Genomic DNA, 27040 nt, shown 5'->3' with positions numbered 1-27040 from the left:
AACTGAAGGCCAGCATAGGTATCCTGCTGTGCATTTATTTACTTCTGTCCTCCTCACCATCTAAAGTTTGTGCACGTTTATTTTCTCTTCCTGAGCAGCCATGTATTGTACACCCTGTTTATTCTTAAAAAATTACATTGGCAGAGAGTCAGCAAGACTCAGTGGTTTTTTCAAACTGCTATGGCTCCAGGGAGAAGCTGAATTTTGGTGGGGTGCAGCATGCTGTTCCAGATGCTGAGGACCTCTGTTAGCCAAATCTCTCCATTTGGCAGGGAGATCACAGGAATGAGCTTGCTCTGCCTCCTCCTTGCTTTGTCTCTGTGGATTTCTTTTCCAGAGCCAGGAGCAGGGACCAGCCCTCATGCTTAATGGCTTGCTTGACTCTCTTTTCTGGCTGGTTATCTCACGAAAAGCTGGGAAGCTGAGGAAAAGTGTCTTGGGTATTCCCCTCATAAATGTAGCGATACTGACTGCTGCAAGCCCCAGCCCTTCCTCCTTCATTAGTGACAAGCAGAGGTCAGAGGTTTGATTTAGTATGGATAACCAGGTACCTGAACTATTTTGTTTCTGTTAAAAGTAGAAGCTTCTCCAGTGCAGTGGTATCCCGTTTATCACTGCTGCAAGCTATGACATGTCACCTGCTACACTATGTAAATATTCTTCAGACCTCATCTATTGAAAAACCTGGTAAATCTGAAGAATAAATCAGAAAACAGATAGCTTTCAAAAGGTTGTACCTATTCTTGTGATACTGAGCATTTTTTAGTGCCTTCACATTGGGTGGAGCTGGAACCAGCAAACACAGAATTGTGAGAAATGGGTCATAGGAGGGAAGTCAGTGGGAATGTGTCTACATTTGTCCAAGCTGCACTCATCAGATACTGAGATTCTCATGGAAAACAATTTTTTAGCTTCTACAGATCTTCCAGCTCCAGTCATTAGAGGAATGTCATGTGCCTAGTACGTGTAGCTGAAAATGTGCAAGATTTTGTTCTTAGTTTGCAGAGTCAGCTGAACCCTGCTTGGGCTTCAAAATGTGATGTTGTGCCCTCTTCAACTATCATTATTAATAATTTTTTTCTTATGATCTCATGGTGGTATTGCATTAGAAACTGCTATTTGTCTCGTGATGGGGATCTGAAAGAAGAGACCAGGAAACACAGCATCAAGGGTTTTCCGAGAGGCTGTTTCCACCGAAACCAATACTGTGGTGTGGCACAAGGGAGGATGTGGGGGTTCCATGTCATTCACTGCCCTCCGTATGGAGACAAGCAGAGTGCAGCCCCATGAGTCACCCGGGAGCAGGCATCACTGCTGCCATCCAGGGAGCGGACAGCAGCTCCCGAAACCCAACCAGGGCTGCAGTTTCCATCCTGATTCCCAGATTTCTGCTGTGCACTTGAGTCAGAGCTGGGCCCACGGATGGGTAAAATCCCGAGTCCTTCTTAAAGAGAGCTAAGCCCCGCTAAGTTGCAGAGGTGCTGTTGGAAGTGGATGAGTCGGGGCTGCTCGGACTGTGTTCAGCCGACTAAAGCTGCACCACAGGCACAAAGGAGAAAGGAGAGGGGACGGCAAAACTCTGCGCAGGATCTCGGGCTGTCCCCTTGGAGCGTGGCAGGGTTAGGGGGACAGCGGGGAGCCCGGACGGCTCCCGGCGGGTGTCCCGGCGCTGGCATTCCCAGAGCGTCTGTGAAGGCAGGCGCGTTCCTCCAGCGGCGCGCCCCGGGGCTGCCAGCTGCCCGTGAAACCCGAACCGCGGGGGCTGGCCCTGCAGGGCCGCCCCGGCCCCTCGGCCGGCGCACACAGCACATCGCACATTATCCATCACCCTCACACGCCGCCGCCCCGCCCGCCCCGCGGGCTGCCCCCGCCGCGGCTCCCGGGGCACCGCGGCAGCCCCCGTGGGATGGTGCTGGTGGTGCTGGCGGCAGCCCCGCCTGCGCACAGGTCGCCTGAGCGGCTGAGGGAGGGGGCAGGAGGAGAAACTTGTGAGCGCAGCCGGGCTGGAATCAGCTGCCGGCGGTGCCGAGCGTGCCCCGAGCCGGCGCCGCGTGTATGGGGCAGCGGGGCGGCCCTGCGTGAGGGCGGGCAGCGCCGGGTGAGTACCCCCGGTACCGGCACGGAACCGGGCTCTGCCGGACCGGGGAGCGGTGGCAGCAGCTGAGCGTGTGTGAGCCGGCTGTTCTTGTCTGCTCTCCGTGTGTGTGTTTGTGTGGGGGCATCTTTCAGCGTTCTTCTGTGCTGTTGTTTCTTAGCAGTGCTAAATGCCTCCTAACAGGATCCGGTTTTGTTGGTTTCAGGGGTACAGTGTGGGTCATCTGACTACTTGTTGACTTGAATATAAATCAAACCCCTTTGTGCTTTCTGCAGTTTTGGGTTTGTGATGGTTGTGTTAAAATCTTCCTCCTGCGTAAGTATTTGTTGAAGGATTTGATAGATAAGGTCCTCATGGGGACAGACTTTGAAATGAGGACTTTGCCTAACTCTTTAGTGACTACAGTCTTCCATGGATTTTTAGAGCCTCTGAGGGGATTTCTTTTTAACATAAGGGAGTAGTTGTCTTGTCTTTTTCCTTCCCTGGGAAAGCAATTGAAGGTAATATTTGTCTCTATCTTCCTTTGCAGTAATATGCATGTATGTTGTCAGTTTGGGAGTTTTCTTCTTCCAACAGGGTGGAGGGTATTAAATAATTCACGTTGGATGTTAGAAAAATTTCTGCAACAGATGACTGGAAGTAAACAGTGGGGTTTTTTTTTAAGATAGGTACCTTTATCCTGTATAGGCAGAAATAAGAAATTTACTGTGTAGCACAGTGACTTCATAACACAGAATTTATCTAATGTTAAGCTGAATTCTGTTTGTCCAGTAGCATGGTTGCTGAGAGAGTGTGATGGTAACTCTTAGATGAGCAGGTATTAAGATGCTGTTAAGTTCTTCTGTTGCACAGTAGTTCTGTAGCTAGGAGATGACAGTAACTTCTGTACATTCAGGATTCCTTCTGAGGTAAGAATTGTGGGAGTGGGACTGAGCAGTACAAGGAGCACAATATTTTGTTCTAGCTAATAATCATTTAAGTGGAATTTCATAGTCACAGAAGACAGGCAGAGGTAGAGAGAAAGAAGGATTGAGAGTCAAGTGCCTGTTTCCAGTCCCATTAAATTTTCATGTTGTGGCAGGTTTTGTTATTGCAAAAGGCATCTTCTAGTGCGTGATAGAGTGACTTAATGTTAAAAATAAATGTGCTTAAAGCTTGTTTCCTTGTGCATGGTGTCTAAAGTTATCAGACTGCCTCTTCTTTCATTGTTGTCCTGTCTCTCAGCTGCATTTTTATTCTCCTGTTCTTTACTTGATTTTCAGGCTTTGATGAAACTGACTAGATTTAGTTTGGAATAAATGGGGTGCCCATCCCAAAAATGCCAAATCAAACAAAAAAAAAAATCCCAGCAAACAACATGATAATGAAGTAAAAAATATAAAGCTATGTAGAAAATTCAACTGAAAACATGATTTTGTGTGGAAGGCATGACTTCTTTTGCATTGTAGGGCGATGTGCTGCTAGGGTCAGGTGAGAGGGAGGCTCTGGGTTGTTCCTTTGACACGTGCCTCTCCTGGGTTTGCAGACTGGTTCATAAAGATCACTTCTATTAGTGGTTCTGTAACTAGGTTCATTTTTCTGAAGATGGAGTTTAGAAAGACAGAAATCGGGATCCCTTTAAGAAATGGACCAGGTAATAGTTTGAAGTTCTGGTAAGGTCATATCTTCAGAAGCAGCCAGAATCAATACTCTCTGTGATCTCCATGTGCAGCTGTAGCGCACAATCATGTCTTGCTGCTCGATTCAAAATTTTGGTGTTTTTTTTAAGGACACCAGGTAGAAGGAAAAAAAACCCAACTAGTTGAAATTCATGGTGGGTAGTTTGAAGTGATTTGTATCTGCTAACTTTAACTGTCTTCTGTGTAGAGTTTTTTGTGCTTATTGTGATCTGATGACCTTTGGAAGTATGTTTCATTCCTGGAGCTATTAACTGGCTTTCTCTATATTGGACAGAGGGAATGCTTGATACAACTTTTATTTTAAAATAATCCGGAACAGAGTGTGATACTTCATCATAATGGGGTGGCATTTGTGTTTTACACTGTTTTGAGGGTGACTGTATGTTAGCTTTCAGCCAGGGAGAAAAACAAAGGTTGTCTTCTCATTCTGTTGTAAACCAAGAGAAACATGGCAGGCGTGTATCTGATGCAATTCCAAGTCTGGAACTTGGTGTTCTGTTATGTCCAAGACTCCAGGTAAGGTGAGTGCCTGATAGTGTTGGATGATAAGGAAACAGAGCTTTTAATGACATTTGCTACTCTGCTGCCAGTCTTGGGAGAAACTTAAAAAGTCAAAAGAGGCCAAATTTCCAGTTTAGATTCTCTTCCTTCATGTAAGACTGTAGAAAGTGTGAGTGGTAGGATTTAGTGTGTTGGTTTCTATTACTATGCTAAAGGGAGGATTTCAAGTTAGCGTTGTTTTTTATAGCTGTTGCCTGCCTTTATTTAGAAAAATCTTAATTAGGTTGTAGTTTTTTTAATTGAAAGCACACAAAAATACATGGAAATACCAGGCATGTCAAAGATGGATGTACTTCAGCTTAAGCAGCATAGCAGCTTCTTGTATGTTTCCTGACTCTTTCCTTCTGCTTCACCATTTTGTTAGTTACATTTGGGTGATGAAAGTGGGTATGGTAAGCACTGGAGTGAAGCTGTAAATTGATTTTGTATTTAATTGATTATGGATCCAGAATAAACCGTAATAGGCCTTGATTAGCTTCCATTATAAACTAGATAATATTCAGTTGTGAAGAATACCCTGTTTTGCCAACTGTCTTTTGATAGACTCCAATATATTAATTTGGTGTAATTATCATCAGTCATCTTTACTGTGTGTTTTTAACACCAGCTTTGTTAGCTCTGGTTCTTATTAGCTCTTTGTACATTTAATAGCCTTCTCTGTCCATATTTCTGCTTTCTCTAGAGTTACTATTTTATTTACCTTCTTTTTTTAAAAGTGGAAAATACAGTTTCTTAATTTCTTCATTTTCTTCTCCCTTTCTCTATTCTAACATTTTTTGAAATGGTTTCCAGAGAAGATGCTTTGGGTGCTGTCAGTTCTTCCCAACTTGAGCACCTGCTGAACAAGGAGACACAGACTGGTGCACAGACAGACAGACGGCTGGCTGTCAGTGGCCTTTCCTCTTTGTAAATAACAGCTTCTTTGGTATTTTTCACCTGCACAACTTTGCAGTCTTTTTTTTTTTTCTTCATTTTTCTCTGAGTCGTTGGTTACATTGCAAAATAAGATAATTGCTTGGAGACTTGAAGCCACCTGCGGCGTGGTGCTTTTTTTTGTTTACGGTCATGGTCTTTGACTTATCTGTTAAATGTTTGAATTAATTTTGTCTGCTTGGCTCAGCTCTAGTTTCATTGGGCTTTTCTAATGAAAGTGTCATGCACCATCAAGCCCAGGGTCTTGCAGGAACACACGAGCTCATTGCTTTTAACTTTAACAAACTTCTATTGTTTACTGTTGTACTTGTTAGTTTGGGGGGGCTCTCATGCTCCATTGCTCAATGAGACAAACCTCAGCACATGTTATTCCTTGGCAAAGCGTATGGTTTCTAGTCATGAAATACCTTTCATTTTCCTATGCTGAGTTTTGTGTAATGGCAATTATGATTAGTAGCTTTTTAGCAAAGACATTTTTCACGTGTGTTACTTCCAAGAAGTAGTTGGTGTGTTCCCATGCTTCTTTTCCCACATTTACCTTTGCTTTTAGAACAGCAATTTGTTAACAAAGAAAACAGAACTTAACTTTCAAATGGACTGGTATTCTTGGCCTGTCAAATTGAACAATCATGAAGCATTAGTATAACCCAGCAATTTGCCTCCTTGCAAAACAGGGAAATAGCTCAAATTAAGGAAATAGCCAGGTCTGTGGCCCAGACCACACTAATCAAAAATAAGGGCATGCTTGGTTCTCCCAGTTAGTGATATCTAGAGGGATCTTACTGCCTCCCAGGCAGAGATCCTGCAGCAGGCAGGGTCCTCCTGCAGCAGGCAGAGAAAGTGGCCTTCCAGTTAATCCTTGCTTGGTTGACTCGACCTCAGCTCTGGCAACAGCATCCTGGATTTTCTATAAGCTGCCTTTCTGTAGCTGTATGTTTGACCTCCCCCAGCTACCACATGCTGTGCTGTGAGAAGAAAAATGGGAAGGAGGATAGAGGTGACATCAGGGGAGGAAGATTCTAGTAATTGACAGCTGGAGCTGGAAAAGGTCTTGAAAAGAATGAAAAGAATGGTCAAGGGGACTGCAGCTTCTGTGCAAAAAACAGTGCAGCAGGAAGAAACTTTTTAGCCTGAAGATGAGATGACTGAGAAAATGTCACTAACAAGTGGTGAGAAAAGGGTAAACAGAGACTACTTCTTCCCTTATTTTTCAGTAGAGAAGTCCCAGGGTGTGTCCAGGAGTGATGGTGGCAGGCTCAAAACAAATGAAAGGAAGTAATACTGTGCACAAGGTGTAAGTAAGGTGTAATTGATAAGTACTTGCAGTGTAGAGGTTAGTAAAAGGAAAACCCAGTTTTAAGGGGTAGCTAGCCCAAAGTATTGCTGCTTGGTTGTCTTAGCTATCCTGTTTCCCTGAGGTTTTACTTGAGTCACAGTTGGAGATGGGATGCTGGGCTGGATGGGCTCTTTCTGTCCCATTGTAGCCATCCATTTGTTCAATTCTGACCCTCTGTCATTTTAGTATTACTGATATGGGGTGAAGAGATCTGATATTCTGTTTGTGGCTTGATGCAAAGGAGCTGAATGACCTCAGCAGATCATGAAGGGCTGCCTTCTTCAGCTAGGAATGTGTGGATATGAGGAAGGATAAGAGCTGCTGGTGCAAAGCAAGTTGTGATCTTTAAAAATCAAAAGCAGAAAGATTCATCACCATTTTGTTTCCAGGCAGTGCTGCAGGAATGTGTAGGCATGGTCTTACAGGATGAGTATTTAGAAAAGGAATAACAATGGATCATATCAATTCAAGTGGAGCAGAGACCCCCTGAAGCTTGCTGGATCCTGGTCAAATAAGGCTTTTTCTGTGTACCCAGCTTGACAGCTGACTGTGTAGAAGTGGAAGATGAGGAAGCTCAAGTCCTGCCATGCTGCAGCAATCCCAGTGTGCTAAATGACTGTTTAGCAAATGGGAGAGTGCTACAGTCAAGGGTGACTTAAAGTATGCTTAAGGCCCCTCTTGAGTTTCTTGAGAAAGAAAAATGATGCAGAGGCTGCAGGCAATTAACTTTGCTTCTCATTCTTCAAATCCTGCTCTGTGGATCAGCTGGATGAGGTGACTTCCCTCCAGGGCCATATTGGTTGATTATTTTTTCAGTATTTTGGAGGGGGAAAAAAGTTTCAGTAATTCCTAAACAAACTGTGCATTGTACACTAGCTTCAATATCTTGTTGCTGTCTGTATTTAGAACTAGTGACTTTAATTTAGTTGATTATTAGTGTAATCGAGTGTTAATCATATTTGCCTTACCTACTTGGGCATGGACTGAGAAATAAGAATTGTGCAGTTATCAATAAATAGCACAGAACATGATAAAACTCATTTTTAATCCTTTCTGTTGGAGCAAAACAGATTGCTGCAGTTCAAAGACAAGTATGTGAACACAGACATGTATCTAGGAGATGAAGACAGACTTCTGAAATCTTGTTTATTTAGTGACATCATTGCCTTATTTCAGAGTGTTGTCTTGGAAAGTGTTCTGAGTAATTTGGGGTCCTAGTGTTGTTGTTAAAGGTGAGACAATGATGAAGGGAAAAGCTGTGCCGTACCTTTGCTTATAATTAGAAACTAGCTGCCATGGAATTTTGCTTGTCCAGAAGCTGGAGCAAGCAGCCTACTTGCTGTATAAGCTTTTTTGTTGTGAACCCTCTAGACAATTCTTTCAAGAGTGTGGGTTTCTGGTTGTTTTTCTCTGTATGTTTGTATGTCTGTGGTGGGCTGGTGTTGAGCTCTTGCCTCTTATCCGTGATTGAGATCAAAATTGTGTGTCACATGCATGGATAGTCACTGTGATTATCCACTACTAAGTGTTGCAACACACAAACCCAGAAATCCTGGATGCTAGAAAGAAATAATTCCTCTGGCAGTTGCAATATTTGTGCAGCTGTTCCCACAGATGTTTCTTCTTTCTTGACTTTTTTTTTTCTTTTTTTAATTTCTCCTAAGAAGTAAGCAAACTGAGGCAGAAATGTTAAAGGGCCTGCCTGGAGAAAGAGAGAGAAAATGCAATACCTTTTAGTTTGGACATAGTAATTTACGTTCTTTCAAAATGACTGTGAATTCTTAGTTTGTTTGCCAAGTCCACAGCCTGCTTAGGCTCTGCAGAGCTGAATGGAAGTGTCCTAAAATAGGAGCTTTGCAAATAGACTTTGAGAGTAAGAATCTGCTTGGGGTAATTTGGGATCTTAATAGCATTGCTGGAACCCAAATGGACCCAACTTCGATGTCTATTTTGCTCATTTCAGAAGTGAATAGGAAACATACTGGTCAGAAAATGTGTTCTGACAGAGCTCTGCCCTGTGGCTAGAAGTGAAATTTTGGAATGAAAACATCATAGCAAACACCCCCCACCCCCCCAGTCAATAACTGATTGCAAGATTGAGGACCAACTCTGTTTGTATGTAAGATGCATTTGTTCAGCTGTTTTGAAAAAAGCAAATACAGTTCTGATGTATGACAGTGAGAAGTCTTGAAGGTGCTATTTCAAGTACAGCTCAAGTAAAAATTCTTTAGAAGTCAATAAATTAATTGAAATGTAAAACATTATTAACATTTGGTGCATGATGGGGTTTCACCAACATGAAGGAGTTTCACCTTCTCCTCATAGGAGAATACAGGGCTCAAATTGGAATCAGTTAACCACATTCCCCCAGAAATGTTTTAATAAATGATATTTAGGAAAATGCATATTTTTATAAATAGAAATCTATGTCTTGATGCCAGCAGCTTTCTTAGGTTGGGTTTTTCTCTCGGGGTTCACAACTGAGTAAGCAGGAAGAAGCTCTGAGAAGGCACACGTTGTAAGTAGTGTTTTTGAGTAATGAAAACCTACACAAAACAATAAATATCTGTCTGTAAGTGTATGAGACCTGGTGTTTTTGGGCTGTTTAGTTTTCCACGTAACCTGGTATGTGTGTGATGGCTGCTGCCTAGACTTCACCAGCCATGCTCGAGTCCTCTTTCTTCAGAGAAACTCAGACCTGGCTTTGTGTATTCTGTGCAAATGAGAAAGCAGCCATAGACTCTACACATAAAAATGTCAGGTGTGTAAACATCAGGGACAGAACTGAACTATTTTGGGCTCATACGGAGTAAATTGGTGTGGCCTGTCTATGAGTGTGCTGCAATGGAAGAAAAAAATTCTAACAAGGTAAGGAGTTCCTGAGAAGCCTTGTGACTGCTGCATTGTGGCTGAGGGGAAATATTGAAATAGCTGTTTTGATCATTTTTTTTTTCTGTCAGAGAGTAACTATGTTGCTGGCTTCCATGGGGTTTTAGAAGTTAGGCTTAGTGAGTAGGGAGATCCTTTCCTGTCCTGCCTGTTTGCCATATGTGGACAGCAGGGAAAAATAAGTCTAGTTCTGAACCATGGGAATATTTTACAAGTATTGTACGATGTGCCAGGATAAAAATAAAATTGACATCAGTGTAGGACCCTTATTATTTTTACTGTCATGATTCTGTCCTGCAATGAGTCAACTATTAATTAATTTAACAGAATCATAGAGCTATTTAGGTTGGAACAGACCTCCAGTATAATTGAGTCCAATTTTTGAACACCATCCACTGTGCTGACTAAACCACAGCACTAAGTGCCACATCCAGTCACTACTTGAACGCTTTCAGGGATAGTGACTTCACTTCTTTCTTAACAGCTCCACTGCTTTTGAAGAATTTCCTAGGTTTTAGCACTGACGTTACAATTATGGCTTCTTGCCATGGTGATTCAGCTCCCGAGTTGGTCAGCTGGTATTGCTGGTAGGATTTACCACATTGGGAAAGGGTTGTTGGCTCTGCCATCTGCAGTGGTCGGTGACTCTTTGTATGGGAGTAGTTGGTCCCTTGAAGTGCTGCCTTCTGCCAGATGTGAGGGGACAGGGACACTTGTGGGCAGGGACAGCTGTGATGATGATGATGATGCTGTGAGCTGGGGAGCTTGGGGGTTTCTCATGCACCCTCTTCAAGTCTCTTGCGTTCGGCTGTTCTCCTGTTCAGTATGTGCTGAATTCCCAGGAGCTGAATTCCCGCCTCTTGCTGTCACAGAGCTCCCAGTGCACTCAGCTGACACCAGGAAAGGACTGAAGCAGCCAGTTGGGCATGCAGCACGTGGCACATTCAGTGACAGGACTGTTTATCACGTAACGAGATTAAGCCTCTGTGCAGCACTGCTGTGCAATGCATGTAGCTCTGACTCCTTCCCTTGGCAACTGGGAAACGTGCACAGGGCGAGTTGGGCATAGGCATGATCCTCTGCCAGCATTGGAAATAAAATCCTGAATTCTCTCTAACTCCCTTCAGGTGTTAGTATCATGTTTGATGGTGTCACTTCTGGGACACTGCTTTGGAGATGTTCATCTCCCAGCACCCACAGGAAGGCTCTGAAACGTGAGTTTTACCATTTCTTACTTTTGTAGGGACTGCTAGAAAAAAATGGCAGATTAGTCAAAACAGCATAACAGATTATTATGTTAGACCACATATGACTCCACAGTATTTTGTACATTATTTAGGTGTCCAGTTAGTAATGAAAAAATATTGTGCATTACCTGGTGGAAATACCCAGGGAAAGGAAATAATTTCTAGTCTGGCACAGGCAGGTCTGTGTTGCTGGGCAGTGCACCAAGCCTACAGCGTTTTTGGAGGGGCAAGGAAGGATTCATAGCTCAGAAGAGATATTTTGTAGGAGGTTATGCTGCTCAAATGCACACCTGGGTCAAGCCTCTGGTTTCCCATGAGCTTAGACTTCTGAGGAAAAGTTAGCTCTGGTAACTGAGCTCACCATTGTGGCACTATGATGGTCCATGAAGGAGCTGAATACCCTCCTGTGCCTTGAAGCTGAGTGTCTTAGGCTGGAGGGATTGTACAGAAATCAGCCAAAACTCAGCAACTGAGACTTGTGATACCACTCAGTTATGAACATAAGTTAATTCATACTGAATTTTCTAATACCATAAAATATCCAACAGCTTTCCATACAAGATGACTCTTGGGGGGGAAAAATATGGTAGCTGTGATAACAGTGTATTCAATTAGTAGTTTGGTTTTGAGCTGCCAGAACATTGCTATTCTTTTTGTACTTTCTTGTTGGAGAAAAAGTTTAGAATTTTTCTTCTGAGTCGTGGAGGTGCCTCGTGTTGGACTGCGTGTGTCTCAAGTTTCCCCCGTGTCAAGTACCTGAAAAAGAGAATCAGTAATGTGTGTGCAGTGTCATGTTCTGTGCTGACTCATATGGCTCATTCTTCTCTAGCTGAGGATCAGAGGTCCATGGTGAGAGATGGTTTGCAGGTATTTTATGCAAAGCAATCTTGTACTCAGAAAATTCACGTGATGCATCTTGTTAAATCTGCATCTTTCTCTCATGGAACACTTTTTACTGTGTTACTGAGCTCCGTTAGGTATTAGGGAGTTTCCTAGAAACTCGAAAATCAAATAGCAGATTTGCATGGGGAGGTTGCCGACAGTTTCAGACAGTATATCTTGAGTATTTTCCATGGCATGACAGTACAGCAATCTTGGATGCCTACTTGGAAAATATTTAGTGTGGCGCTGGTAGGAAAGTCCTCTGTAAATTAATTTGAAGTTAGTATCTGTGCTTAAAAAATAGGATAAGAATTTGAACTCAGAAGCAAGCTGTATGTGCTGTTGGAGGTCCAGAAGAAGTAGATTTTAGCTTTTTTGGCATCTGATATATAGATTGCAAGCAATGAAGGATTGAAGTCTTATCACAAAACCAGAAAGATGATTTATTGGAAATGTCAAGAAATCAATCACAGAGCCTAATAGGCCAGTTAAACAAGCTTTTCAGTTTGGGTATGTTTAAAAGCAGGGAGGCTTGAATGGTTCTTGTTGATAAACTTGGATGCCTAGACAGATTGCTTGGAAAGAGCAAATAGTTTGTTCTGAGACTCAATGAAATTGGAGCAAAAAGAAAATGTTTTTTTGGCTAGTCTGTCATTTGCATATTTTTTTTAGGGTAATAAGGTAGGAAAAAGTAAAGTAGTGTGGAAATTGGGACACGATCCTGCAATTCTTCCCTCTTTAAAATTTGACAGAGCTCTTTGGAGAACATTTTTAAGCTCTAACTTGTCATATTTTTGGTGATGGTAGTACTGAAACACCTCTACACATTGTGTTCCATCTCTACAGAACAAATGGGTGTTTAGCTGAAAGCTTTTGTGAAAATCTGTTAGTATTGACCAATTTGTCATGAAAAGATTACAGAATTCTAATAATTCTAAGATAAAGATATTTGCCATCCTGGGACAAAAGAGCACAGGGTAAAATTGCTGATGACTTGGAGTGGTCTTAGTGCCATTTTTTTGCTGGCACTGTTTAATGTACAGTATGGCGTAGCATATATATGTTAATAAAACTGTCAGTTTAATTGGTTTCAATTACCTTTGGAAGAATAAAAAAAAGCTTTACTATTAAGTAGCATCTCTCATTAAGACCTTTGAGTTCCTTTGCAGTGTTAGAATGGTTGTTCATTTTTCATAATAAACCTGAATTTTGTGAATCAGTGAATAAGGGATGGAAAAATTTCTCATAGTAGGTACTCTAGAGATGGGGGAATAATACTGAAGTAGTCTCGTTTGAGATGGGGAATGGGCAAGGAGGTTTTAAACATTTACACAGGACAGGATTGAATAACCTTGATAAAGTGTTCTTGTTCAGATAAGAAGCCCATGGACAAGGTGGCAGGGATTTTTGTTGTATGTTTTGTGTATTTGTAGATGCATCAGAGCTACTTTGGCTTAGAGATTTTCTAAAGACAGTCCTAGATCTGTTGTTGCCCGTTCCTGTTAGTTGCATCTAGGCTTAAATTTGGCTTTGTGAGTAAATTACAACTTTTTTGTGTGACTTGGCACAGTTTCATCAGCTAACAAATGACTTTCAGATGTTTGTGATTGATTCTTGTTGCCATATCATTATATTTTTAGCATTAAATATTTTCTTATGTGCTGTCTAAAAGTGCTTAATTTTCTAGTTGTAATGTTTTTCTACCAATTTATCTCTTGTCACCCATTGGTCTGCCATAGGCACTGCTAGTTTACTCTGAGAAAATCTTGTGAAATTATCTTGATTTGCAGAGAGATAAGTGAATGTGGCTGTCTGCAAAATTATGTGTAAGAATAGGGTTTTACAAAACTCGGCTGAAAATGAATTGTGGAATCTTGAAAACTTATTACAGGAAAAATAAGACACTTTGAGTTGCCTCCTCAAAAAGTGTAATTGTTGAACTGTTTTAAAAATTGTTGTTCTGGTTTGTCCATACAGATGAAAAATTTAAGTGGAATTATGAACTATGTCATTTTCAGAGCTGAAGGTGGGCAGCAATCTCCTTGGTACTAGAAAATCAGTAGCTCCATGTCTTTCCCAGCTTTTGTGGCACTTGATTTCACCTTACTCAAGCTAGCACTTACTGCATTTGCTGCTTCTTAATTGTCATGCTCAATGTCATTCAGTAGTGTGAATGTGTGACTCCACACTGCTGTTAGACTTTTTAAGGCATTTGTGAAGAGGAAATACTAAATGTGGACAGTTTGCAAGTGTTCCCTTGAAAGAAAATAAATTCTCTACAGTTAGCAGACACTGTAATGTAATGTTACTGATCACAAAGAGCAAGCACAACCAAGCAAAATACTGTATTTTGTCTTGCTGTGGAACTTGGGAAAACATGGCATGGGTCAGAGTGGTATTTTAATTAATTAATTAAATTTAATTAATTTGAGCATGTGGGATGGAGGAATGGAAAGTTAAATAAAGTTATTACAAATGATCTTAAGTCTTTTAGTGCCTTGAGATATTTTCTTAAATGTTATGGTGAGCTTGAAACTGCTGCTTTTTTTTGAGCAATGATGAAAATGGGTCCCTCATTGTTTCAATTAACCATCCATACTTTCCTGTTATCAGTTAGGATATGGTGCAAAGTTTTAAAAGCCACATAAATAGACTTAAGCATTAAAGAAATTATCAAGTACATTATGAATGGTTCATGCACTTCTCAATTATTAATAAGATCTTCAGGATAATTTGGACTTATTTGCAGAGTTGTGCTAATTTTGTGGTGGGTTTTTTGCAGCTAAAATGGACAAACTGTGTATCAGGAAAGTTTTAGTTGCTGTCAACGTACAAAAGACTCTTGTAAGCTGGTGTGATGGCTAAATACAATATACTATAATAGGGGCAGATTTTCATCATTCCTGACTGGCCTGTTTGTGGTTGTGAAGGGCTGGCAAATGAAAAAAGTCTGCTGCAGATGGCAGAGGACAAACTTCCAAGAGCCTTTTTGTTTGTAAGTACCTGAGAGCTGGGTGGAATTGCAGATTCCATGTATAATGGACCAGAAGAAATCATGTTTCATCACTGTGTGTGTTCAGGCAGGTGATGTACTGGGCACAGGTTTAACACAGGAGAGGGCTCTGAGAATTTCATTAGCAGGTTTAGGATATGTTTTCCTGTATGGTGAAATTGTGGGCCTTTTCCACTGAGCACCTCCTGTTTTCTCTCTGTAGCAGGATGTTTTGCAGTTTTGCCACATTTGTTTTCAGACAGGTTCTTAAAAATTGCCAGAGACCTTAGAGAACCCAGTTGCTGTGCAGAAAACTGGGAACAGTTTGGTGTGGGTTTTTTTGTGTCTCCAACACTTTTTTGGACTTTTTTGACTGTTGTTCAGCATGTTGATGTGCTGTAGAGGTTGGTGGCAGCAGCTCTATGATCCATGCTATTTTACCATTATATATTGGCACATCTTTCTTTCAAAAAAAAAGCTGTCACCATTGGACTAAATATTGATGTTATCTGAAGTGTTGCTGACACTGTCTTGGTGTTCTCTTTGCATGAGGCATCTGGTTCATGACTAGATCCATTTGCTCTGGGCTTTTGATAGCTCAGATTATTTTTCCCTAAAGAAAGCTTCCATTTATATTGTGTTCAATATCTGAGACCAAGTGAAGAGGCAGAAAAAGTATTGCTGAGAACAAAAGGCAACGCAGAAAAGAAGAATCATGTGAGCAGAGTAAAATAATCTTAGTATGGAGTCAGTAGTGAGTAGGAAAATGTGCAACACAGTTTTATGATAATTCCACTTGTTTGTGACAATCTGCAGACTGAAAGAGGAAAACTTCCTGCAAATGAAGTCATGCAGTTCATGGAATACAAATTATTTTAATTTTTCACAGGTAAAAATGCTTATCATTACTGCTGTTTTGTCTATTACAATCCACAAGTGTATTTGTATGCTTGGTTTTTTAGTTTGACCTGTGCAGAGTAGGTGATGTCATAATAGAAAACAGTACAAAAATGGGATGATTTCTTTCCATAGAGTGGAATTAATTAGTGAGACAGTTTGTAGAATTATTACTGTCAGCATTGGGTTTATGGAATTGTAATCTGGATGACAAAAATGTTTTGAGTGCTCTTCAGGGCACCTTTTTATAGTACAAATTTGGATGCAGGTGTAGAGCATGGGCGAGCTCAATTTGTGTTGAATGGTGTACATGAATTTCTGGCTCTGAAGAAATTATTTGATTTCAGAGGAGTAGTCCTCACTTGAACTCTTGGAGGCTTTTGCTGTGCAGCAGAAAGGTGGTGCTTGTTTTTGTTCTCTGAACAAGGGGCTGTCTGCTCACTCAGGCTTGTTGTGGGAAGGAAACTTTGGTTTCTGTTGCTGCCAGTGATACTACTGATGTATTTCTTGAGCCACTGATGTGTGTGCCTTAGTGAGCTGATGTGTGTCGCCTCCCCGTCTAAAGTTGTTTTTGCTCCTTGCTGTTTTCACCCTTCCAACATTTGTGGAATGTTTTGTGTTCTTGGCTGTCAGGGTGTCAGTCCAACCAAATGCTCATCTCCATTCCCCTGAATGCCTGCCAAGCCAGCTTTGTTGTTTCCAGTGGTGAAAAATGGAACTTGATAAACAAGATGTTGATGTATTGATGTGGCGTATTATTTTTCTTATTGAATTGGAAAGCAAGTCTGCAAATAGCTTGTTATATATTCCACTATTAGGGAACTTAGTGGAAGAAAATATTTATATTTTTTCTGTATTCCTTCCAGGCTATTTTTATCAGAGAAGGTAAATAGTATTTTTCAAATGTGAATTTTGCAAGAAATAGGTCAGAGTTGCAGTGTCTTCTCTGTTTATTCTGTCCTTCAAATGTGATTTTTGCAGTTCTCCTGAGGATCAGATTGTGTTATAAATCTTAAAGGCAAGCTGTCTTTCTGAGAGCAATCACCTCACTGCCTTGGGGTAGGAAAGGAAAATTCATGTTAGTTTTGACAAAATCTGAGTTTTGCAAATTGTTCCATCACTTCCAAATTATCACTATCTGAAACTTCTTTATTTTTTTTCTTCAAGGATGCTAGTACAGCTTGTTATGGTTTTGCTTTGCAGATGGGAACTTGAATGGGCTGCTTGAATGGTAGGTTCTTCTGGAAATCTGGACCATGAGGTGAATTATGCCAGGATGCCCCCCGGTCCCAGACTTGGGATATCTTCTGGGAAACCCCAGTTTCCTTGGCAGTCTCTCAGGAAATGTCATGGTGCTGTAAGAACTACTTATGTCCTTCCTTCCTTACAGGAAAAATAAAGTAAAATTATCCAGTGGACCATAATAAAGATGATAAAACCAGCTTTGTTCTGGAAGGCTGTGTTGAAATCTTACAACTGTTTCTGATTTTTTTAGAATTCCATTGTGTACCATGCTGCTTATCATGGGATTTTTCTTCCAGCAGAAAATTTCTCCCCTTCCTTCTTTTTTTCCCCTGGTGGTTGTGGTTTTTTGGTGTGTATTTCTAAACTAATCCAAATAATTTGGGATTAGATTTTAGGACATCTAATGCGTAGTTGCCAGAGAGAAGAACTGGAAGTCATGTTAAAAATATTTAGCTTTCGTGATATCCAGATGTGTCTAGACCTTCCTTTTGTCAATCACTTGTGGTGACAACATCTGTTTTCTTCTTTTCCTTTCACTTTGTGTTCTTCAGAGTTGAGTAATTCAAAGGATGAATTTTGGCTTAGTCCTCCATATAAACTGTGGCACAGGGACATGGTCAGGTTCCCCTCAGCACTGCTCTGATTGAAGTCAAGTTCTGCCTGCACAGGGGAGCTGCTGTTAAGTGTGTCACTTTTTCATGCTCTTGGGTTCCTATTGGTGCCAATACTGCTCGATTTTGAGAGAATGTTGTAAACTAATGTGATAAATAATGTAGTGTGGGTTCACTTTGAGGATAATAGAATATATCTGAAATGATGAGGTTAAATGAAAAATAGGACTCAGATTCAAGTTCGAGATGAGAAAAGCCTGAGAAAGGTGAGGGGGGTTCTTGACAATTTTCTAAGGCTCAGTAAGAATGCAATAATAATTGCACTTTTAACAGTCTTTAAATGACACTTCTCATCTTCTCAGGAGCTCTTATGTGTACTTCAGCTTGTACCTGGATTTGGCAGTAATTCACATACAGACACTACTGGGTGATGGCCATGACAAATAAATCTACTTCTTTTTATATATTGTTCTTCAGTTTCTGTTGTGCCATTTTCTGCCATAAATGGCGTACCTGTGACTGTGGTAGATACTATCACTCTTATTACAGGACTAGCCAATGAAAACGGCTGCAGGGACAGCAGGTTTTGTTTTTTTTTTGTTACCAAAATGTGCATTCTTAGCTCATTACCCTTTGTGGAGAAATGAACCACTTAAGAGTGGACAGGAGGATTTTCTTACACCGTTCTTTCTGGTGTACAGGTCTGTGAGGAGGTGGGGACAGAAGGTGGAGTGGTTTCAGCTTCCCTGGCACTGCTTGGGAGGGGCAAGTGGAGTTTTAGCCCTCTCTCCCTTACATTTCTGTGCTGTGGAACCAGGTGTGGAGCTGTGAGGGGCTGAGCACAGCTGTGCCATGGTTATGCTTGGATCCCCTGCGTGGGTGTTTGTGCAGGAAAAGCTGTGTGGCTGAGCTGCACGAAAGGGCAGTAACCAAATAACTGCCTAGTAAATTCCTGGGAATGTATTTCCCTTGTACAAAAATATTTATAAAGGGAATGTTCATTTGCCAGTTTTGAGCAGGAGAAAATAGATTGAGGTGAAATTACAAGAGAACAGTTTGAAGGGGGGAGGCAGGGCAAAAGGAGATGCTTTGAAATCAATCACACACACTCCTCTTGCACCTGCAGTTCCTTGGATAGAGAAAATGAACCTGGGCCTCATTTCCATTCATACTAGTTTTTCAAAATGGTTTTAGAATAACTCAGAAAACCCCTCCCAAAATGAACCTACCAAAACACTCTATAAAACTATTAAGAATAGTTTAAGAAAGGAAGATATTCAAACTTTATAGGTTGTTCAACAAGCTTTAAATAATAGTATAAATTACTGCAAGTGTAATTTTTCAATTATTTGCTTAGTGAGTAAAATAATTTTTTAAAAAAATTAAAACTGCTTAGTGGATCTTTTCCCATTCTGCCAGAAGAAAACATTGATTAATTTCAAACATAGGGATAACTTTGGTGCAGTCTCTACAGAGATCTGATAATGGTGATGGAAATTAAGTGGAAGTACTTAATGGTGATTTAACTCTGTCTTGCACTTAGCTGTGTCTTGCACTTAGCTTTAAAACTGACTATATTTTTCAGTGAGTTTTGGTGAAGGTTCCAGACGAATTTAGTCATATCTGTCTTGTCACTGGAGTTGAGAAGAGGAAGAGTTAGCAATGCATAAATAAGTTTTCAAGGATTTTGGAAATAAACTTGTGCAACTTCTTCATTAGCTGTCTGAAATCTGTCTCAGTGTGAACAGGATTATCTGTGTGGCTAAATCAGTAATACTAGCCATATTAATGTGTTTTGGTCATGTGAATTGTTCTAGTGAAGGGTATATATGTCTGATAAGAAATATTTGGTACCCATCAAGCATCAGTGTGAGTGTGTTCTTGAAAATGCAGTGGTAATGGTTGAACTTTCAGGCTAGTCGCAAGATTTTTGTGCCACTGAAGGCAAAAATAATTGCTCCTATGCAGAAGTTTCAAACATATTCTGTGTTAGGACTAAAGCATCAACTCATAGCACAGATGGACAAAATTCTGAGCAATCAGCAAGGTATCTCATGAAAAATTTATTTCTGCTTCCAAGTGTCAAAACTACTTCCTGCAGAGCTTACAGATAAAACTAGTTCCTGTCAAGCTGCGTACCAAAGGATGGAGAAGAAGAATTTGTTCACCATTAAATAACTTCTAATGTGTAGAAATACTTTCAGAATATAGAGGGGGAAAAAAAAAAAAGCATGGGAAGCTGGGACTTAACTCTGCTTTTAATGTTTTGAATTTGGTCATGGTGGTGACTATTATGTTAATATTTGAGGACAGACTAAACACTGAGAAAGCTAAACATATGTCCTGCCTGCAACACCAATTAAAACAAAAAAGCCACTTACACTGGGTGTAGGGAATTCTTTTCACAGCAATAAGCAGAGGTTACATTAGCAGTTGATGTACAGAAATGTTTTTTGCTATGCTGTAACTACTCAAAAAATAGAATGAACCGAGTTTATGTACTGGTGGCTGAGAGTGAGGACTGCAAATGCTTGTGCTTTTGATTTCTCTCTTGGTTAAACATCTTGTAGGCTTGTCTGTCTTGGGGGTGTTGGGAAAGTGATGGATTTAGTCCTTTGGTCTTGGGTTTCCTGGGGCTTCCAGTACTGAGAGGTGTACATTCTTTCCCCTTTTGTCTAATTTCCTCCCTTTGAAGTGGAGATCAGGCTTCCATTGAAAGCAGAGGTTGTCCAGATACATGGCATATGAACATCTGACTTTATTTGAGAGTACATGAAAGGCTTTTATTAGTTTCTTTTAACATTTCTGTCTCATAATATCATCTTAAATCACACTCTGAAATGAAATCATAATATTTGCTGCCTAGATTCCTTGTGTGTTGTAGAAAGCTTAATGCCTTATGTACAGGATCTCTCAAGGCCTAGCTGAGATTTCAGCTATGCTGCCTTCCATATGTTTGGAAAAAACCCTTCATCATCTGCATCCAATTTAGCAGAGCTGGAATGCTGGAAACATGTTTTGTTCCTGCTGAAATATAACTGCAAGTGCTCTGCGAGTGAAAGCATCACAGTGGAGTTGTTCCTCTGTGTGTGCAAAGCAGAGGTGTCCAAGTTTAGCTGCCTTTATTTATTTGTAAGTTTGGATCCATATCCCTTTGGTGTGGGCTGAGCTGGAGGGCAGCAGTGAGCCCACGACGAAGCCATCGGGTCAGCTGTGGTTCCACTTAGCTCTTGGTGTGGGGCAGAGGAGCACTGTGCTGCTTCCCTGCTCCTGCTGCAGGTATTGGCTTGGGGATCTCACGTGTTCTGAAGGAGCTGCTGCTCCTGGAGCTTCCTCCCAGATCCTGGCCAAGGACACTTGGTGATGGTTGGTATCTCAGTAGCTGATACTTAGACTCTTCAGCAGCCTTGGTGCACAAGGTAGGTAGGTGATGCTGCTCTCTTACAGTACCTAGTCACAAATAGCAACTGGATTAGCCATTTTCTTGTTTGTTTTACTGAAACATGTGGCAAAGTTCATCATCCTAAGAGGCAAAGTGTGTTGGTGCTGTTTTGTATGTGTTTTGTCCAGATTCCTTTACCAGCCTATTGCTGTGAAGCTGAATGCCTTCCACAAACAATGTCTGACATCTGTTATCTTTGCTGGATTGTTTTTCTCTGTGTCAACTTGGAAATTGTATGTATAAAGTGATTTTTTTATTTATTTGAATCTTCCAGGGCATTTCACTGTTTTGTTAGGAAATGCAAGGTCAAATAAATGTTTTTGATGAGTCTTGCTGTTTACACTTAACAGCTCTGAAGCAGCACCAGCAGTATTATGTCTTCCCAAAGACAAAGGCCTTAGGAATAATTGAAAACAAAAAAGTGAAGAATTAGAAAAGCTGTGGCAGAGCTAATATAAGACGAGAAGTCAGGTCACAAGACAATAATCAGTGCATCTGTTCTGCAATCTTCCAAAGCACAAAGTTCTTTGTGTTTTCTAGAAAACCCAACTGTTGCTACAGTGTTGTCTGTTTGCACTGGGGAATCTGTTTTGTTAAAAGATTAATTATCTTTTTCCATTTGTAAAGGTTGAAATATTGTCTTGAGAACCACTGTGTCTGTTGGAAGAGAATCTGAAGAATCCTATTCCATCTTCATCTGTTCTAATTAAACTTGGTTCCTAAATTTGGGTGAATGATGGATCAAGGTGATAAACCACACAACTCCATGTAAAAATAGCTTTCTATGTGGTTGATACCTAGGGATTTTACCTTCCAACTTAGAAGACCAGAGTTATTTTTCAAATCATTATCTGACCAAGAGAAGATGAAAAAGTAAGGGTGTAGTTAGGGTTGCAGATAAAGAGAAAGAGGAAGTATGAAGTTACTAGGAGGCTGGATTAATTTAATTGTCTTACATTGGCTTTTCTGCAGTGTCTCTTCTGCAGTTTTCTGCAATATCTGTTCTAGAGGTTGGCTGTGAGTATGATTCCTTGGGAAAAATTGTCCTTAACTGGTAGTTACAAAATAATAAAAGTCACAGCTGTAGCTTTCACCCAGCTCTACTGAACTGGCTTTGCAAATGGAATAAACTGTGGTGCTGATTGTTTTAGCAGTCAACTCATGTAATTCATACTTTCCAGAATGCACCTTATTCTGCAAAAAGAAATCCTCAAACAATCTGTGCTTTGGCCAAGAAGGAGCTGCTTGGGTTTGTGAGACCCTGATTTAAACTTCATTTGGTTTCCTGCACTGATGAAGCATGTTGCTTTTGAAATGCAGGATGGTGTTGGTGCAGGTCACAGATAACCTGAATGTTACAAGCAAGGCAAAAAAGGTGTCCTTTTCTTCTTTATGAAAATAAAGAACAAAAAATCAAGAAAGCAACAGTGCAGAGCCATGATGGTCATATGGAGGGAGATGGGGCATTTTTGGGGTTTGGATGGCAAGGCTTCTCTGCTGTTTTGACTACAGTAAAGTGAAATAGTGAGGCCAGTTTGACTGGAGGTGATAGCCTCCTTTCCCTTGGGCATGCTGATATTTTCCTCTTTAGATAGTGACTTACATAAAACACAGACTCTCTTTTCTGCAAAGGGAGTTAATAAGAAAAGGTAGGTTTTGCTGGTTTGTTCTTGATGCTATTTTATGCTGCTAATGAGCTCTGTCATTCATAGCAGAAGAAATTTATATTCTCAGGATACCTTGCCTCTCTTAAATTAGATAAATTGAATAAATGGAACTCTGTAAACATGATCATGCCGAGCACGGTCTCAAAGTGGCTACAGATCCAGGAGCCACTATATTTGGATTATTTTTCTTTTGCTTTTATGTCTATTTTTCTGAAGTGTTAGTCCTAGTTAATGTCAATTTCTCTTTTTGTAGCCTGCCTAAAACCTGGAGAGTGCCCAATGTTGTTTGCTACTAGTTAGTACTTTAAAAAAAAAATCTAAACATAATGTTTTCCTTAAGTTTTCTGTAGGTAAGTAACATATACACATTTGCTGGTTTTGAATCCTTTTAGGTGAATAGCTTAACTTGGTTTTCCCTTTTTCATTTTGGGTGCAGCAATGTCAGCAAAAGATGCTTACATGTTTTTAGCTGACTTTCAGGTCACTGAAGGTAAGCAGTTACTTGCTGAAGTGTTCTTGACTCCAGTTCTGCCTCTCCTTCAGCTCACATGGCACAGTAGTGACCAGAAAGAGACACGTGAGCATAAAGTGCCCTTAGGAAGGTGTGCTCACCTTTTAGCTGGGGTTATGATGGTGGAGTGTGAAGGTTGTGGATGCAACACAGCAGGGTTGGCTTTGCTCTTAATGGTTCCTTTAGTACAAGCTGGAAAAGTAGATGTTAGCATCCATGCACAGATTGGCCTTTTAAAGGGTAAGGACCCCAGTAATTTATTCCATTCCCCCATATGAATTCATTCTAGAGTCAAAGGATAGTGTTGGTGCTGATTTAGAAATTCAGGGACAGTATTGTATTCACTTTGCTTAGAGCTTTACTGGAAAGGGCAGTACCACAATGGTGTTATTTTTCATTTACTAATATATGATATTTTTTCATTTACTAAAACAAATTAAGTTGCATGGCATACATTGCTGCTTTCTGAAACATATAGGAAGGATTGTGGACTATTTTTCTGATATAAACTTGGTCTTACAAAAGTGAAATGTTAGTTCTTAAAGTATGAATTAATACTTTTCCTGGGCAGAAGATGGAAATGTCAACTGCAAAGTAATGGTGCTTATTTAGAGTTGGCTTTTTCAGTGGAAAGACACACATCTGCTTTTTAAAAAATCTGACTATATTGTCTCCAGCATTCTAGTATGGAAATTTATGTCAGTATGGTTAATGTTTTTAAGTGACAGATGCAATTACCATTTACATAAAACATTTCTGAACAGCATTAAAACTATACTGATTCCTGTTTAAAAGTAGGTCTATTTAAAGTTTAGGTCCTGCTGGGGCTGGCACGCAGAGAGGACACAAATCTTGGCTCTGGGACTAAGTTTAGTAGGAATGGAAGCAGATGCACCTCTGAGGTTGCCAAGTTTGAGCCTTTGGTTCTGACTTGCCCGTGTTTATTTGAGTTGGGACAGTGTCAAGGAACTCCCTGAGGCTGGGTGGGTGCTCACTACCTGTGTACAGTATGTGCCTACCTGCTTAATATCCATGTACTCCTCTGGATGCATGCAGCACAGCTAGGAAATGGGCATGGTACTTCTGGAGGCAGTGTAGGCACTGGCTGTAACTCTGTCAGTTCCTCTCATACACTGGGGCAGGGTGCTCCCACATGCACGTCTGTGATGCCATGATCCTTCTGGGGAGGAGCACATGGAAGTGGGAAAGATCGGCTTCAGAGGAATCTCTTGGCACATCACCAAGGGCTGCTGTTACTTGAACTTCTTTCTACTGACAGGGATAAACATTACATTGTGCAGAGGAAGTAATTTTGCATGAAATGTTCATAGCAAATACATTCAAAATAAGTCCATGGATTTCTCTTTGTCAAATGTGAACTAAGTAAGACTTTAAAGGTCATTGTGGGCTGAGTTGAGGTGGGTTGAACTGTCCTTTGTTTCCCCTGAGGCTTCTATAGAGGCACCCAGAGATAAGGTTCCTCCTGCTCTGAACATCTGAGTATCCAGAGAGATGTTGCCAGCCAGTACTTGGCTGTGTTAATCTCTTTCCAAAGTTTGGGACTAAATTTGCTCTGACCAAGAGAAGAGTTGGAAGTGTGGTGCAGGCAGCAAATACTTGTCTTTATTCCTCCCACTCTCCAGCAACTACAAACTCTTTCTGCAGAACCTGTGAGCTCCTTTGATTTGCAAGTACTGCAGCAGATCTGAGAGGAGGCTTTTGCTGCCACAGACAAACTGGAATGTGTTTTTGCTGCTTGGCAGCACATTTAGGGAATTTCACTTGTAGCATCTTAATTCTCTTGATCAATTTTATAAGGAATGTGCAAGTCTGAACTGCTGTGAATTGGACAACATGGAAAGTCCTGTTGTGTTGGATTTCCTAAAAAAGCATTCAGCCTTGTTTCATTCTCAGTGATTCACTGTCAGAGGGCTGCTGACATCTGTACTCAGATGTCTTTTGCCACCAATCTTTGAGAACAAAGAGTAGTGCTAGAGATTATTTTTATACTTTGAGAGATCATCTGTTGGGATTATGCTTGGGCACAACTCTTAATCAATTCTTTTGCAAGTGAAGCCAGTATCTGCTGAAGTATCTGCCACTCACATGTGGGAATTAAGTTACTTTTAAGCTGCCCTTACTACTACTTTCTCCATGTAAAGTATGAAGCTGTAAACAGGGTTTATGTATTTCCAGTGTCAGATATTCAGAGGCAGTGTTACCCTTTGGTTGGAAGAGACATCTGGGACTTGAAATGTCTTTCAGCTGTTCCAGATGCTGCTTTTGACTTGCTCCCTGACCTTTTCACTGCTCAGTATTTCAGTTCCTAAGACTTGTCAGCTGTTCTGCATTTTTTTGTCTATCTTGCATCACTTGACCCTTTCAGCTATCAGAGGCTCTTTATTGCCTTGTCTGTAGTTTTTCAAGTTCTCCAGATAGTTACAGCTGATCTGCTCTATGCAGTTTACCTCTAGCATTGCCAGTTGTGCAGAATTAGACACTTGAAATGAGAGTCTGGGTAGAAACCTGGCAGGTTAAGGATCACTCCATTCTAATGATAGAATAGTTTTGTGTTGGGAGGGACCTTTTAAAGGTCACCCAGTCCAGCCCCTCTGCAATGAACGGGACACCTTCACTTTTCCAATCACTTTGGTAGCAGCAGCCTTGTCTTGCAACTGTGTGCTGCCATGTGAGGAAAAAGCTGGGGGGGTATATACATAATGGGTAGCATGCAAAAAAGCATAACAGAGATACTGTTATCCTTGGAAGTTGTTGCTGAAGTTCTTCAAAACCCTTTCCTGTGCTGTGACATTTTGCAGCCACTCCTGAATCAGGTATGGTGTTTGTGGGTGTACCTGAGAAACAATACCCAGACAGATTGTGTGCAAATGTCTGCCAGTTACACAAGTCTTCTACAGGTGGAGTCCATCTCCACCCAAAAAAGTTAGGGATTAGGAAGTGATGGTGAGGTGTCCTTTCTAGGTGTTAGGAGAGAATCTGTGATCAACAAAGTGCTCCTAGCTTTGCAATTTTGTTATGGCTCCTGTTGCCGCAGCAGTAGTGGGAGGACAAGAAAGGAGAAAGCTGCTGTGTGGATTTTCACAGAATAGGACTGAATGGCAAGGGCAGCAAAAGTTAAAGCTGTGAAAATTAGTCCAAATGCTGATCTGACAGTGTGATGTGATGCTGCAGTAACTGAAAGGCTGCTATTGCTTTGCTTTTACAAAACTGTGCACATGTTCATTAACACTAGTCATTATCACAGAAAATAAATATACACATGTAGAAGTGGATGTTTTCAAAAGTACCTGACCAAATGTGTTAACTAATTCCTGTTATAATTCATAAGAAGTTGAATATCTTCTTATATTCTTTATAAATCCTCAAGTCCCGTTTTATTTGGGCTCTTTATAGCTGTGTTTGAATTCCTGTAAGAAAACAGTAGGCTTGTAAAGGTTTGGCTGGTCTAAGAATGCGTTAGAAAATTCTGACATGAAAATGCAAATGAAGTACTAAAGACTTGTATTTGACCAAGGCCTCAGTTTTCTAGCAAAATTACTGGGTCTTGATTTTTGAATTGATCCCAAAATGCATTGAAAAAGTAATGGATGTCTTCCCCTCAGCTGCACCAGGCAGTGAATATCACCTGCTGCAATTTGACTGCTGATAATACCTCTCACAGTTTTTTATTGCCTAAGGAGTTGGATTTAGGCCTTGGAATTAACATTCTTTCAAGCAAGGTATATTCAGGCTGTCCCTGTTAGGACAGAAGTGAGAGTGAGGAATGCAGAGCAGCCAGGTGATCTGTGCCTAGGAACATTACTGCCAGTGCTCCAAGAGGTTTGTTAGATGTCTCAGAAAGCCTGTTGGATAAATGTATAATGTCTGTTCTAAAAGTTTGTGGCAGAAAGCTACTGGCAAGTGCACTGCTGCAGGTTTTGGAAGCAAGCAAGAGAGGAATGCTGTAAGATCTCTCCTTGCAGTGACAGAAACTGAGACATGCTCCCTGCAAAGTAAAAATGCTAAGCACAAACAGAAAGTTAGCTTAGAAAG

The 27040-nt window shown here is 40.9% G+C and overlaps 1 protein-coding gene across 1 annotated transcript in view; it reads left to right on the top strand.

The window, feature by feature from the left end:
- The first annotated feature begins 1948 nt into the window (after window positions 1–1948).
- Window positions 1949–27040, top strand: part of ARHGAP24 (Rho GTPase activating protein 24) — a 183111-nt gene continuing 158019 nt past the window's right edge. Inside the window, exon 1 of the mRNA XM_066548965.1 lies at window positions 1949–2098. The gene's annotated coding sequence lies outside the window, so the exon portion shown is untranslated. The remainder of the gene's footprint in view (window positions 2099–27040) is intronic.

Source organism: Molothrus aeneus, chromosome 4, assembly GCF_037042795.1.
Source record: "Molothrus aeneus isolate 106 chromosome 4, BPBGC_Maene_1.0, whole genome shotgun sequence".
Lineage (NCBI taxonomy): Eukaryota > Metazoa > Chordata > Aves > Passeriformes > Icteridae > Molothrus > Molothrus aeneus.
The sequence above is the reverse complement of the archived record's forward strand: the minus strand, read 5'-3'. Positions and strand labels throughout refer to the sequence as shown.